Genomic DNA, 15929 nt, shown 5'->3' with positions numbered 1-15929 from the left:
AAACGGGGATAATATGTTTCTCACAAGGACCTCATGAGGTCGCATGATCTGGTCTGAGGTCCACCCCCATCTCCGGTACTGCTTCTGTTTTTGTAGAATGTTCTGGGGAGCGTGGACCAAGGGGATTTGCTGCCTGCAGAAGCTCTCTCTGGCATGAGGCTGCCAACCTCTTTCACCTTGCGAGTGAGTTTCAGCAGGAGGCACCCTGCACACAGCTGTGGAGTGGAGGCCATTCACAGAACACGGACGATCAATTTCCTGCCACAGGCCTGCCCACCGGTCAGACCCCATCGACACAGCCATGAGCCTCACTGTTGGGCACTTGGATGAGCCCAGGCCCGGGGTAGATCCCAGCCTCCATCCCACTCACTAGGAATCTGTTAATAAGGGCCCAGACACTCAGCTGCCAGCGGTGTGGAGCTCTGAGTTGAGAGAATCTGGTTCTGCTGCAGGGCTACCCTGGGTCCAGAACTGTGAAAAATCTGCATGGCAGTCAAATATCCTTCCCCGCATAAGGTTTGCATCTTTCGCCAGCCTCCTTGTTCTTTAAAGATTGAGAGAGGGAGGAGAGAGGGATGAAAGGAGAGAGAGGAGAGGGGAAGAATAGAAGGTGGAAATGCTGGGATTGCAGTTTGCATATCTTACAACATTTTAGGTCACTTTGTTTGGCTCAAAATAGAGTTTGCCCTGAATGATGTTGGCCCAGACTGAAACAAATTGGATAGAACAACCCAGGCTACTGGTTGTTCTTCATATTTTGTCACTGGTGATCCCTGGATTGGTGACATCTGTCTTCCTGTCCAGAATCAGAAAATCATTGAGTCTCAGGGTTTCAAGTGACCTCACAAACCATTGCCAAAGACCATGTGCCAATCTCACGGGAAGGTTTTTCTTTCGGTGGAACCGGAATCTCCATCTCTGAAGCAGCACCCATTCAGATCCTTTCTCCTTCAGGCCCCAATTTCGCTGCTTCTTTAACCCATTGCGTTCTGATAAGATGCTAAGGACACCCCTTCGTCCCTGGCTCCTTCTCCCCTGCACACCCGCCTGGCTATTACACTGATGAAGACAGGCTAGGCTGAGCTGCCCTCGCAGGAGCCCCAAAGCCACAGTGGCTGACCGAGATAAGGACACATTTCTTGCCTGTGCTACCCCTCCCTGGTAGGGGGTGCTGCATCATTTTCACCATGGGGCTCAGGCTGAGGGAGGGGACCCAGCCTGGGACTTCACCAGTCCTTAGGAGGGAAGGAAAAGAGAACTCAGTGGAGCTGTGAGATGGCTCTCAACACTTCTGTTTGTAAGTGGCCTACAGCCATCCTGCCCACGTGTGATCAACACAGTCAGTCACACGGCTGTGCCTGAATCTAACAGGATGGAGGAAAACATTGTCCTCTCTTGTCTTCTGCCTTTAATGCAAGAATGTCCCAAACATTGTCCTTCTCATGCCTTTAATGCAAGAATCACATAACTGAGACCCTTCACTCAGTTAAAGGCGAATTACAGCATCAAGTTAAGTTGAACCGTTTCCTTCGATGAATGCAATAGTAGTATTTGTTAAGATTTTGGGAAGCCTCATAGCTTTGCTTTGCCCACAGTTATAACTGGAGGTGCCAATATGTCATTTCCTAAGCTCCGACTCTTCCCTCACTCTCATCCCCTTATCATTCACCAATCTCCCATTTCAGGTCTCACCTTCAATGTCACTTCTTCCGAGAAGCCCTCCTGACCTCTACACAGTTAGTACTTCTGGTCTCACTCTCTGTAATTCTTCTTCAAGGCTAAGCACTTGGCCAACACCCATTTTTTGGCTAGACTAAGGAAGGAAACAGTGTCTGTCTGGTTCAGTGCAACTCCCCCCGATCATAGGACGAGGCTTCATATATCAAAGGCACTCAAAAAATATTGTTTGAATGAGTACACAGCTCAAAACATGAACATGTAACTCATTCTCAAAGGATATTATTTTCTTATGATGTTTTTTAAGCAAAAAAAAAAAAAAAAAAGAACTTTAAATTTCTGTACCCAAACCCTGATGGGCTCTTAGATTTGCCCGTCCCTTTGTGTATTTCAATCCCCTAAACTAGGGATTGTGGAAAGACTGGCCAGGTAAGTTACTGTTCAAATCAGGACCATTTGTGAGAGTGAAGTGTGTGTGTGTGTGTGTTGGGGGGAGGGCAGGGAGGTGTGGGGGGTGGAGCTTATCACTAATGCCACCCTCTGGGACAAATCACACAGACCTTGCAAGGTGGAAAACACACACACACACACAGTCTCACACACACTCTCACACACACACGCACACACGCCCTTTCAAGCGTCGTCCAGGCCTATTTTTCTTTTACTGTACCCCAAACTCCCTTGAGCCTTTTCTTTTATGAGTTGGGCCCTTCTATTTTACAGCCAGCACCATTTGCACTTACTGCAGAGCTGTATTATGGCCAAAGACTCTTTTTTTCTTTTTTTTTTTTTTATAGTCCTGGAACATGGCCCTCTGGAGAATGTCACTTCACAAAGCAATGGCCAGGAAACTTGGCTAATGCATCAGCGAAACACTTCCAACAAAAGTGCATCAACTTCTGTTCTTACACATTGTCATCCTTCACCTTAACAAGCACACCCCAAAAAAAGTCCTCTGGTTTCTACGGCTTGTTAGGTCTATCATCTTTTTAATTAATAGTGTTTTTACGAAGCCGTCTGAACTGTGTCATTTCCATTATCAGAAACGCATTGCCATTAATGAATAATTTTCATTTCTGATCCCTGGTATCATGCTAGTTGATCTCCTGTTTCCATGCCTTCAAATGATAGCATCGTTTTCTGCCCACGATCAAATTTAATTTGGACTCTGATTATATTATGCTGTTGCGACTGAAGTGTCAATTTTTGTCAGGCAATTAGGAGCTATAACCTGTGAAGTTAAGTTTGATAGGCATTGTAATTGGATTGTTACAGTAATAGCCTGGAACGTTCCTTTTCCTCTTGCTTCTTTGATTCTTGATGCATACTCTCATCCTGAGAACAAAGACATTTGCTTATTATACAACCTTAGGATGTTTGAGACAACAAGATTGCAAGTTGAAGTTTTTGCAGTGGAGTGGGCTTCGATGTAACTCAAAGTGTGGGACGTTGAAAAGTTTGAGAGATTTGGAAAAAACTAGAACAAAGGGAAAGTATCACAGAAAGCATTGTGTAAGAAGAAGTTAACAGGTCTCTGAAGTTCACTTCAAGATTCCAGATAAGTTGCAAACAAAGATGAATCACAAATATCTTAGAGTCACCTGACAGTTCCTCCCTTCCTCCCTCCCTCCCTCCCTCCCTCCCTCCCTTCCTTCCTTCCCTCCTTCGTTCCCTCCCTCTCTCTCTCTCTCCTTTCCTCTTCTCCTCTCATTATTCCTTTCTCCCTCCCCCTTTCTTTTCTTTCCCTCATTTCTACTAATTTATTGACACTGGACTAAATACATTAAATATTGTCATGGAAAAGGCAAGCCCTCTATCTTCATGTAGTTCATGGTATAATAGGGGAGAGATGGAAACAGATGTCACATCAACAGAATGATGTGACGAGATCCTTTAAGAGAATACCTGCGTGTATCAGCAGAGTCACGCTTGAAGAATGGGAGCTTGCCTGCAATGGGGAGGAGAGGAGAGGAGAGTGGTGCAGTGTGTGGGAACAGCTTGTGCAGAGGCCTGGGCACAGCAAGGATTTGGGGCCATGAGGGATTGATGAGAAGTGCAGCAGGATGGGCGCCTGTGATGCCTGTGAGGCAGGATGAGCACCTGTGATGCAGCAGGATGGGTGCCTAGCTGCCAGAGGTGGCAGGAGGTGGGGCTGGAAGGAAGTGGGGCAGATCGCAGGGAATGGGGAGGCTGGCCCAGGCATCTGGATTTTATCCCAAAGCTCACGAATGTTTAAAGGCAGGTCCGAAGGTTCCCTGGAGGACTTCCATAGCATCTTTATCAGCCCAGATGCCATGGCCCCTAAAACTCATTTGCTTTATTGTTACCTGAATACCCTTTACAAATGCAAATCCGAGCAATGAGCACACTGCCTGCAACCCTCAGGGATCCCGACTCTTACACTGAAGACAGAGCTCTTCAATACACCCTGTGGAAAGGCTGGCCAGGTAAGTTACTGTTCAAATCAGGACCATTTTTGAGAGTGAAGTGTGTGTGTGTGCGTGTGTGTGTGCGTGTGTGTGTGTTGGGGGGATGGCAGGGAGCTCTAGGGGGTGGAGCTTATTACTAATGCCTCCCCTGGGACAACAGGTGTCCTTGAGGACTGCCCCAGGCAAACCGGGAGGTAGGGACATGTATCCTTAAGGCCCACATGGTCTGCCTGCAGCCTCTTTTTTTCACCTCTTCTCCCATTTGTCCCCTCCCCAGCTCTCAGCTGGCCAGCTGCACTGAGTTTCTTTTTAGTTCCTCCCACCCCCTGAAAGCTCTCTCTTGCCACAGGGCCTTTGCACATGCTGTTTTTGCTGCCTGAATGTTGGCCTTGTATCCTCCCATTCATGCCCAGGCTCTCTGGCCAGCTGGCTTCCAAGAAGGGAAAGGAGGTTAGGTTTTTCTTCCCAGTCCTTCCATCTTTGCATCTTTTGCAAGAGCTGCATCCTTCACAACTCGGGTCCTACCTGGTGTCTCCTCCTGTACAGGTTGCCTCCAGTTTCCTGCTCTTGTCCCTTCAGTCCTAGGGGTGACAACCACTCCCTGCTGCTTCCTGTCTCTGAGCCCTTGCCATCCCATCTTTGTCCTCTTAACCCTGCTTACCTCTGTTAGGAGTCTCTTCATTAAAGTTTCTTCATTTGAACCATCTGTGGCAAATTCTGCTTCCTGCTGGGACCCTGACTGCGATGGTGCCTAAAACAAAGTGCTGCAGGAGGAGAGAGGTGGGAGCAGAGACTCCCCTCTGGGATAGACCAGGAGGAGCTTCACAGAGGAGCTGACGCTTGTCTCCCAATACAAGAAAGACGTCAGCAGGCAGAGAGGGCTGGGAGAGCAGCTTTCAGGCATAGAGAACAGCACAGGCCAAGATGTGGAGGCGACAGGAGGGTGTGCTTGTGGGCTAGCAAGAAGTCCAGTGTCTTCCTTCCTTCCTTCCTCCTTCCCTCCCTCCCTCCCTCTCCTTTCTTTCCTCTCTCTCTCACTCCCTCTTTTGTTTCTTCCTTTCCTTCTTTTTTCTTTCTCCCCTCCTTCCTTTCTTTTTTGCTTCTTCCCTACCTTCCTCCCTCCTTCCCGTCTTCCTCTCAGCACATACTCTTGGAGCACATACCCCACTCTGTGCCAGGCACTGTTCTAGGCACTGCATAAATAGCAGCAAACAGACAACTTTTCTGCCCTCATGGATGTTCCATTCCCATGGGAAGACTGTTAACAAGCAATGGATGCATTTACACTATGGTAACTGTGTATAATATGACAGTGAAGGAAAATAAAGCCAAACAGGAGAACCACCAATGTGGCATGAGTGATTGGAGGTGTTATTTTTGGGGGGGCTTCTCTGATAAGGTGACAGTTGAATGGAGTTCAAAAGGAAGTAAGGGAACACGTCATTCCAGGCAGAGGGAACAGCAGGTGCAAAGACCCGAGGCAGGCGATTGCTTGCTGTGTTCAAGAACAGTCAAGAAGCCAGAGTGGCTGGAGCAGGAGGAAAGAAGGCTAGAGTGGTGGGGGCTGCTGTCAGAGGTTGAGGGACAGACTGCGTTTGGTCATAGGAGCTGCTGTCATGAATTGGTGTTTACTCTGAGCTGGGAAGCTAAGGTAGGTTTGTAAGGAGGCAAATGACATCAGCTGGTTGCCAAATGAAAACAGTCTGCGAGGCAAGGGACAGGCGGGACCATTATGTAGGGTGTGGCTTCAGTGGTCCCAGTGACTGAGTGTGGTGACGGAGGCAATAGCAAGGATGTCAAATTCTGAATGTATGTTCAAGGCAGAGCCAGAGACTCTGCTGAGTGATTGCGTGTGAAGCATGGGGAAGGGAGTGAGATCCATCAAGGATGACACCAAGGTTTTCGTCTTTAGAGCTGCCATTTACAGAGATGAGAAAGACTAAACAAGTTTTGTTTGTTTGTTTGTTTTTTCATTTTATTTGTTTGCATTGTTTGAAGATCTGGATTTCTGTTTTATTCGTATTTAATTTGAGCTTCCTTTTATGCAGCCAAGTGATGGTGTTGAGGAAGTAGCTGGATTTAAGGATCTGAAGTCGTGGGAGATTCAAAATTGGGAGTCATCTCTAAAGAGATATTATCTAAGGACATAGCTTCAAAGGAGATTACCTGGGGAAAAATATAAAACCGGGAAGAAGTGGCTCCTAAGACCATTCAATGTAGCCTGAGTGTCATGTGACTGGGGAGTGCCTACACTGATATTTCTCTCCTCTGGACTGCAATTTTTCAGCCTGTTTCCACCGCTGACTGTGACTTTAGTAAAAACTGCATCCCTTGTTATCCCTGTCTTGGTATCACACTGCATACGCAGTGCCTAGCACAGAGGCCTGCCTCGAGTAGATGCTCAATTGTTGAGTGAGTCACTGAATGAATGCATCGATAATAGAAATGAATGAATGAGGCATATGTTGACTTTCTGATGTCACTGTGAGCACCTTAAGGGCAGTGGAAAAGACATCCTAAGCAGCTTGTGCCCCAGTTGGGAAGCATCAGTTAGTAAGAAGATGGACCTAGTTTCAAATCCCGTTTCTGCTACTTCCTGGATGTGCCACCTTGGGCAGTGCATGCCACATCACTGACTTTAGTTTCTCTGTAAAACAAGGTCGGCCGGGCGCGGTGGCTCACTCCTGTAATCCCAGCACTTTGGGAGGCTGAGGTGGGTGGATCACGAGGTCAGGAGATTGAGACCATCCTGGCTAACACGGTGAATCCCTGTCTCTACTAAAAATACAAAAAACTTAGCCAGGCGTGGTGGTGGGCGCCTGTAGTCCCAGCTACTCAAGAGGCTGAGGCAGGAGAATCACTTGAACCTGGGAGGCGGATGTTGCAGTGAGCAGAGATTGCGCCACTGCACTCCAGCCTGGTGAGAGCGAGACTCCATCTTAAAAAAACAAAACAAAAAACAAGGTCTATTATGAAGAATGGAGAGGGGCAAGTCACCATGCTGGGCACACAGGAGGGGCTCCCTGGGATTTTATTCCTTCTGCTCCCTGCCCCTGACCCCAGTGTCAGATGGGGTTGAGCACAGAATAAGCAGCCAATTAATAATAAGTAATTAGTAATAAATCACTAGTAATAATTAATTACTAAAATAACAGTAATTAATTAATATTAGTAATAATTAGTGCTAATAATATGGGCTTATGTTTTCTCTAATAATTTATACTTCTAAAAGCTCTTTTGTCTGTTTTTCTCTCTCGGTCCTTGGCAACCCAGTAAGAGGCTCTCTAGGACAGGTAATAGACACCGACTTTACTGATTAGGACAAGGGGGCTCGGCAGGGAGGCCACTTGGCCACAGCCCCACGGCTGGTGTGTGGTGAAGGGAGTGCCCCCAAGTCATCCTGATTCATAGTTTTTGCAAGTTGCCGTGTTTTTTTTTGTTTTTTTGTTTTTTTTTTTGCAGTGCCCTGACCCCATTAAAAGGATCCTAGAAAAGTGTAAAGATGGGGGAGAGCAGAGCAGAAGGCTTGGGCTGAGCTCTGGGACTCGGGTGGAAAGCATCCCCACTTGGAGGTGCTCACAAGTGCAAGCCCCTCTGGGAGAGGAGACAAATGGGAAGGCAGGTGGAAAAGCTTTTGGTGGAGCCAATTTGCAGATCTGTAAAATGGGTTCTTTCCAGCCTACTGTGCTTGCTCTTGTTTCACTCCTTGATCCTTCCCTCAACACCCAAATCTCCAAGTCAGCTCTACTTGTCCCCCTGCAGGTTAAGATGCTGCCCCTTCATGAAGCCTGTCTATCCTCCTATCCTCTTCTCTTTAAAGAGACCTCCACCTCTAAACTTCCATAGCAGTGTACACCTCCCTCTCTATGGCACTGGTCACTGTCCTCCAAGATTAGACCCATGTGAGTGGGTGCAGCATCTCCTCTGCAGATGGTGAGCTCCTCGAGGGCAGAGACTGCACCCATTCCATCCTTGCATTCCAGCACCAGCAGGGCCTGTGAGTGGAGATGTGGTGGGGGGCAGATGTATTAGTCTGTTTTCATATTGCTGATAAAGACATACCCAAGACTGGGAAATTTACAAAAGAAAGAGGTTGAATTGGACTTACAGTTCCACGTGGCTGGGGCAGCCTCACAATCATGGTGGAAGACAAGGAGGAGCAAGTCACGTCTTACATGGATGGCAGCAGACAAACAGTGCTTGTGCAGGAGAACTCCCCCTTATCATACCATCAGATCTCATGAGACTTACTCACTATCATGAGAACAGCATGGGAAAGACCTGCCCCCATGATTCAGTTACCCCCCACCAGGTCCCTCCCACAACATGTGGAAATTCAAGATGAGAGTTGGGTGGGGACACAGCCAAACCATACCAGCAGGTGACTCCCAGGAGGTGATGGAAGGAGGCACAGGGTTAGGTGTGGAAGCGAGAGAAATTGGGAGTTGGTTGATTTCAGCAGAGCAGGGCACGGGCTGGTGATTCAGGGGAGCACATCGGAAATGAAGTTGAACAGCCAACGGAACTCTTGGACTGAAGACCAACTCAAGAGCCATTGAGAAGCCACCAGGAGCTCTGTTTCACTGAGAAGGAAACTTGAGTCTCTGAGAGATGAAGTGGCCTTCTCAAAGTCATAGCAGCAGAAAGAGGCACAGCTGAGACAGAACTTATATCTCCTGGTGGCACTTACTCAGCTTGGTGGAAATACCAGAACCACAAAGCCTTGGCATAGTTTGAGGGGAGACCATTGGGTCACTCCTGATGCTGCAGACCCAGTCCTGCCGGGGGGACTCTGGCATGGCCCTTTGGTCCAAGGTGGCCCCTGCACCACACCCACCTTCCCAAGGAACACAGGGATGGGGCTGGGCAAGGTCCAGCTGGCTCAGCTCCTTCATTTACCAATGTGTGAACTAACCTCATTCTCCAGGACATTATGATGATGCCCAGAGCTGTGGCACTGGGTATTTGCTGGAGCTCATCCAGGGAAGCTCTTTTGCATACTGCCTGGCACATGGTTGGTGCTCAATGTAACCTCATCTTTTTTGTCTCCATAGCTGTTGCTGCTATTCTAGGCTCTGCTTCTATCATCATAGAGCTGTGCCACCTGGGAAAGGGCCCGTCACCTTTCTGAGCCTCAGTTTCCCCGCCTTATTGTCAAGGGCACCTTTAGGATGGCCATTCAATGACTCCCCCACCTGGTTTCACCTGTTCTGCCTGGACCACAGGCAAAGGGACAAGCAGCAGCATCGGGACATCTGGGGAAATGTCTTCAATATATAAAATGGAACTTTTGGGAGTCTGGCTTCAAGTTCATAACATTGGAGGATTAAAAGGAAAATGGTAATGAAATGGTGATCTTAGGGAAGCTTACTGGGCTGTAGAGATGGGACAGGATGCCGTGTGAGGAGTTGCCTGCACAGGCAGCAGCTGGGGCAATTGAATGGGCCCAGGAGTGAGATGTCCACAGGTTTGACTCCTGGCTTGACCACACACTACCATAGACCTCATCCAAGCAATTTGACCTTGATTTTTCTCATCCGTAAAATGGAGAGATAACAGTATCTACCTTATACTATAGGTGAGGATTAAGTGAGATAATACAATGACAATGAAATGCCCAGTTAGTGGTAACCACTGGGTGTGTGCTAGCACTTATTATTGTTATTGATCACCCATGGCTCCTACTCAATAGCTGGGAAGAGACAAGATCTTTGCCCCTGGTGTGGCCCAGATTTAACCCCTACCTCCTTTCCTTTCCCAAAGACATGTGCTTAGCTCTGTAGGTGCTGGGGCTATATCTATTGAATACACTGAATAAGAAAACCCAGGGCTGCCCTCAGGGGGCTGTCTGTCTCCTTGCAGAGTCGGCCAAAGAAGACTGTGTGAAGAAGAGATGGTGCTATTCAGTTAGAATGACGATCATTAAAAAGTCAGGAAACAACAGGTGCTGGAGAGGATGTGGAGAAATAGGAACACTTTTACACTGTTGGTGGGACTGTAAACCAGTTCAACCATTGTGGAAGACAGTGTGGCGATTCCTCAAGGATCTAGAACTAGAAATATCATTTGACCCAGCCATCCCATTACTGAGCATATACCCAAAGGATTATAAATCATGCTGCTATAAAGACACATGCACACGTATGTTTATTGCAGCACTATTCACAATAGCAAAGACTTGAAACCAACCCAAATGTCCATCAATGATAGACTAGATTAAGAAAATGTGGCACATATACACCATGGAATACTATGCAGCCATAAAAAAGGATGAGTTCATGTCCTTTGTAGGGACATGGATGAAACTAGAAATCATCATTCTGAGCAAACTATCGCAAGGACAGAAAACCAAACACTGCATGTTCTCACTCATAGGTGGGAATTGAACAATGAGAACACTTGGACACAGGGTGGGGAACATCACACACTGGGGCCTGTCATGGGGTTTGGGGAGGGGGGAGGGATAGCGTTAGGAGATATGCCTAATGTGCAAGATGAGTTAACGGGTGCAGCACACCAACATGGCACATGTATACATATGTAACAAACCTGCAGGTTGTGCACATGTACCTAGAACTTAAGGTATAATAAATAAATAAATAAATAATAAATAAACAAAGAAGAGATGGTGCTATTCATTCTGTATGGACAAGGCAGAATCAGGGAATGCTTCTCAGAAGAGGTGACAGAGGAGCATGGTCTTATGGTGAGTGAAAGTGTCTTAGTTCAGCCTGCTATAACAAAAATATTATAGACTGGACAATTTATAAACAATGAGCATTTATTTCTCACAGTTCTGGAGGCTGGGAAGTCCAAGATTAAGGGGCCACCAAAGTCAGTGTCTGGGACCACTTTCTGGTTTACAGACGGTGACTTCTCACTGTGTCCTCACACGGCAGAAGGGATAAACAAGCTCCCTCAAACTTCTTTTACAAGGACACCAATCCCATTTGTGAGAGCTCCACCCTGTGACCTCCTTAAAGGCCCACCTCTTAATACCATCACACTGGGGACAGGTTTCAATGCAGGAATTTAGGGGGCACAAACACTCAGATTGCAGCAGAAGGGAAGGCAAGCAGTTTGATTCAAGAACCTAAAGGGGCCGGAGGACATGAACAGAGATGCACCTGTGGGAGGGAAGGCTTTCTATTTAGAAAACAAGGGTTGGCAAATTACAGCCTGCAGTCACATCCGGCCTGAGCCTGTGTGTGTATGGCTTGCAAGCTGAGAACAGTTTTTACGATGAACATTTGCAGTTGATTTGAAGATAAGAAACACTATCAAATGTTAAATAAAATATTATCTCAAAAAATTTATTTTTCTTCTGTGCAGACCTGTATGATAAAAAATAATTATACCCAATCATTCCATGTTTAATTTCATCAATAAAAATTTTGAGAAAAAAATGTTTTCCCTCTTATTGTATGTCATACTCTTGATTTTGCCTTAGTCTGCATTAGCTCATTTAAGTCTGTTTGTTGCCTGCACTAGGAAAGACAAACTGCAAAGCCTAAACTATGTGCTAGATGTGGCTTTTTACAGAAAAGGTGTGCCACTCCCATCTTAAACCCTGGGAAGAGAAGAACTATTTCTATTCACTGAGTGCCTCAGCGCTCCCAGGAATGTACCAGCACTTTCAGACGCACTGCTATTTTTTAAATCTTGATCATGACTCTGCAAATTTCACAAACAATGAAAGGAGGTCCTGAGAAGTCAAACGGCCTTCAAAAGTCACAAGATAGGAGTTGACAGAAGCGGAATTTGAACCCAGAACTTCTTGTTCCAAAGCCACCTTTCTGTCAACTACGCCCTGTTAGATTACCAAGGGTCACCACCAGGTAATTTTAAGACAGGCAGATAAGGAATGCCACTATCCTTTCACTCATTCCATTGATCCTCTTCTTAAAATCTTTAAACAGCCATTCTGACTAAAATCCCTGGGCCTCTCTCAGGCCTCCAGTTGCTCTCTTGAACTGGGAGATTGGCAGCTTATACTTCAAGGTCATTTTCTGAGTTCTCTGCATAGGCCCTTGTGAGGTTTTTTTTTTTTTTTTTTTTTTTTTTTGAGATGGAGTCTTGCTCTGTCACCCAGGCTGGAGTGCAGTGGTGCAATCTCGGCTCACTGCAAGCTCCGCCTCCCGGGTTCACACATTTCTCCTGCCTCAGCTGCCTCAGGTGTGATCTCGGCTCACTGCAAGCTCCGCCTCCTGGGTTCACACCATTCTCCTGCCTCCGCCTCCTGAGTAGCTGGGACTACAGGTGCCCGCCACCACGCCTGGCTAATTTTTTCTATTTTGTATTTTTTAGTAGAGAGGGGTTTTCACCGTGTTGCCAGGATGGTTTCGATCTCCTGACCTTGTGATCCACCCACCTCGGCCTCCCAAGGTGCTGGGATTACAGGCGTGAGCCACCGCATCCGGCTGGCCCTTGTGAGTTCCAAAATTCCCTCCTCCACCGCAAAGGTGGCTGACGGTCGCTGGGGGGTGTGGGCGGTCAAAGATGTAGCCTTTACAAACATAGGGACCCTGGACTGGGCTCCCCACCCCTGGCTGCTCCTTGCTGATGTGGGGGAGAAAGATGACCCACCTTACTGAGAACAGAGCTCTCTGCAGTACTAGAGACGCTGGTCCTGCAGCTCTTGCAGCAGTGTGAGCAAGCTGGGATGCATTTTAGAAAACTTAATGGAAAAGGAGAAAACACTCACATTAAGAAAACAAATCCGAGTGCCTTGGCCTGCTTTCGGACGCAGACTGTGGTGTGATAGTCATCTTTATTAACTTTCCATCCTGGACTGATCTCCAGTGACGGCACAATTATCATAGCCAGGCAATCGATACCTCATTAAGGGTAAGGTTCCAGAGGAGGAAGAGAGCAAACCTGGGTCTTTCTGAAATGCATTCCCCTCTTTTTAGGTTTCCTTGCTTGTATGAAGAGAAATAGCGCATACTTGCCTCTGACAAACAAACACAGCCTTCCAGAGTTGAGGGAATCTCATTCTGGAAGGCGATTGTTAGCTGTGCAAGCCAAATGCCCTTGTCCTCTCCCGATGAAGGTCCCCTATGAACGGAGACATTTAGAAGTTTCCCATTTCTCTCTGATGTCAGAGATGTTTTAACCAGCTGGGGGCAGAATTACATTCTGGAAATTATAGGGGATGAGGGGAAAAAAAAGTGAGTATTACAGATACAGTAGTCTTTCAGATTCTGATCTTCACTATTAATGCATTATAAAACAACTTAAAAAATCCTATCAGAAGAAGTGATGTTTGAAGCTACGATATATTTTAAAAGTGTCAGGACATGGGCAAGTTTACATTTGACAAGCAATTTAAATATTTCAATATATTTTATATCTTTAAAAAAAATTGCCAGGATCAAACCCTAGATGAAACTCTTTCATTTGGTACCTGGGTAGGAAAACATTGAGTTACAAATCTTTTTGACAAATGTGGATTCTGGTTGTTACATAACCATTTTTAATCTTCTGAAATATTTCATTGCCTGGGAAAGCAAATCAGGGACTGGTATTGTGTGCTTTTAAATTCATTTGTCTTAACACCCTTTCACTTTCTTGTTCTGCTTTGATGGTGTGATTACTTCTCTACATAAATATAAGCCTGAATTCATTCTGGGTATAAGCCTTATCTCTTTCCTCAGTGGTGATATGGGATGGAGAGGCCCCTTTTTTTTTCCTCGTGGGCTTTAAAGTGAATTTAGTAGTGAATAGTGTCTGCTGTTTCAGAAAAGCCCATTTATTTCTCCTTATAATCAGAATAGCACAGACAACAGAGCCCAGCATTTCCTCATTCCAGGTTCAGACACAGGGAAGATTTATTGAGCATCTACTACGAACTGGACACCCTTCTAGGCATGGCCCTTCCAGGAGGAACAAGGCACACACCGCTGTCCTTTAGGGCTTGCCTGCATTAGCTTGTTTAAGCCTGTTTGTTGCCTGCACTAGGAAGGACAATTAACTTGCCACCACTGCAGTCAGTGAGGGAGTGGGGAGCCAGACTCCAGGTTGTCTGAATCCAGTTTTTCCTTGCTGAGGACCCGGTCAAGGAGCAATGAGTGGGAGTAGGGAGGAAAAATCATGTCAGGCCATGGTAATGATGGGAGCTGGGGTTCCTGGAAGCAGGGAGGTGGGTGAGTGGTTTGTCCTGTGCTTTGCAATTCTCCTTAAGCTCATCGTCAGGTTGGCGGTGGTGGTGGCAGGGCTGCAGGACGTGCTGGGTCAGCTCCTGGGTCATTCTAGATTGCCATGGAAAACCTTCCCCTACTGACATTTAATTTCTTCCAAAATTCCTTTTGCAGATTATTTCCCTTTCTTTTCTTCTTGGCTCTGTCAACCAAACAGTCTCAAAAGCAATGGGAGGTCCCCTCGCCCAGCTTTCCAGTGCCGTGAAGGAGAAATGAAGCCCCCAAAAGGACTCAGGCTCCAGGGAAGTGCAGCTCCATGAATAACTCCCCTGGAATGCCTTAGCCAGAAAATGTCCAAAGCTGGCTCTGGCTGAGCTGGAGATGGAGAGACCCCCATGGACAGAAATCCATGTCTTCTAGTTGCAGAGTGGCATCCTGGGAAGCAGAAATGTTCCACATGGAGACCATTCAGAAGGTAGGGTGGCTAGATTTAGCAAAGAAAGCTATGGGACTCCCAGTCAAATTAGAATTTCAGATCGACAACGAATAATGTGACATTTGGGACATACTTAAAAGCATTATTTGTGTGTATCTGAAATTCAAATTTAACTGGGCCTCCTGAATTTAACCCGGTGGCCCTATCAGAAGGGCATGCTCTGCTTCCCTGGCCATGTCCTAACTGTTCTCTGTTCCGGTGCAAAGGAGCTAACTCATCCCTTGTATTCATTTATTTTTTATTTTTATTTTTTATTATTTTATTATTATTATATTTGAGACGGAGTCTCATTCTGTTGCCAGGCTGGAGTACAGTGGCATGGTCTTGGTTCACTACAACCTCTGCCTCCCAGGTTCAAGCGATTTTCCTGCCTCACCCTCCTGAGTAGCTGGGACTACAGGCGCACACCACCACGCCCAGCTAATTTTTGTATTTTTAGTAGAGACGGGGTTTCACTATGTTGGCCAGGATGGTCTTGATCTCTTGACCTCGTGATCTGCCCGCCTCAGCTTCCCAAAGTGCTGAGATTACAGGTGTGAGCCATCACGCCTGGCCATATTCATTTATTTAATTTTTTTTAATGATGATGGAAGAAACTATTTTAATTGGAAGGCGTGGCTTGGGGGGCTTTTCTTTCCTCTTCCAACTCTCTCAGTACTGTAGCCCCCAGGCCACCCCAGAAAAAGATATAAGAATACACTGTGAGTTGATTACAGCACTTCAGCTTTAAAACCAGATCCCCAGGCCTCTCTTCCAAGCAGATAGGCACCCCCAGCCCCTCCCATGTAGGAATTCTGGAGCCTTACTGGCTTTAATCAACTGTGCTTTTAGTCTCACTCAGGCCAGTTAATCCCCATTTGTATACAAGGCTCTGTGGTATGTGGTGACTTCCCTGCTTATAGCAGACACCACTGGCGGCAGAGTCATCTTTATAAAAGGCCATGGTGATCGCATCACCCCTCTGCTTGCAAACCCTCGCCAGGAGATGACGTTGCTGACATTAGAAATGACTCACCTGGAGAAGACATTTATGCAGTCAAAAGACACATGAAAAAATGCTCATCATCACTGGCTATCAGAGAAATGCAAATCAAAACCACAATGAGATACCATCTCACACCAGTTAGAATGGCGATCATTAAAAAGTAAGGAAACAACAGGTGCTGGAGAGGATGTGGAGAAATAGGA

General features: G+C 46.6%; 1 protein-coding gene across 4 annotated transcripts in view; it reads left to right on the top strand.

The window, feature by feature from the left end:
- The window catches only part of VRK1 (VRK serine/threonine kinase 1), a 368204-nt gene extending 356699 nt beyond the window's left edge, over positions 1-11505 (top strand). Inside the window, exon 14 of one of the 4 annotated variants that reach the window (XR_010122334.1) lies at positions 9161-11505. The gene's annotated coding sequence lies outside the window, so the exon portion shown is untranslated. Of the gene's footprint in view, positions 1-96; positions 1521-9160 lie in introns of those variants that run through there. The other 3 variants (XR_010122330.1, XR_010122331.1, XR_010122333.1) reach the window with 3 other exon arrangements.
- The last annotated feature ends 4424 nt before the right edge of the window (positions 11506-15929 follow it).

The sequence above is a fragment of the Symphalangus syndactylus genome, chromosome 8 (assembly GCF_028878055.3).
Source record: "Symphalangus syndactylus isolate Jambi chromosome 8, NHGRI_mSymSyn1-v2.1_pri, whole genome shotgun sequence".
NCBI classification, from domain to species: domain Eukaryota; kingdom Metazoa; phylum Chordata; class Mammalia; order Primates; family Hylobatidae; genus Symphalangus; species Symphalangus syndactylus.
The sequence above is the reverse complement of the archived record's forward strand: the minus strand, read 5'-3'. Positions and strand labels throughout refer to the sequence as shown.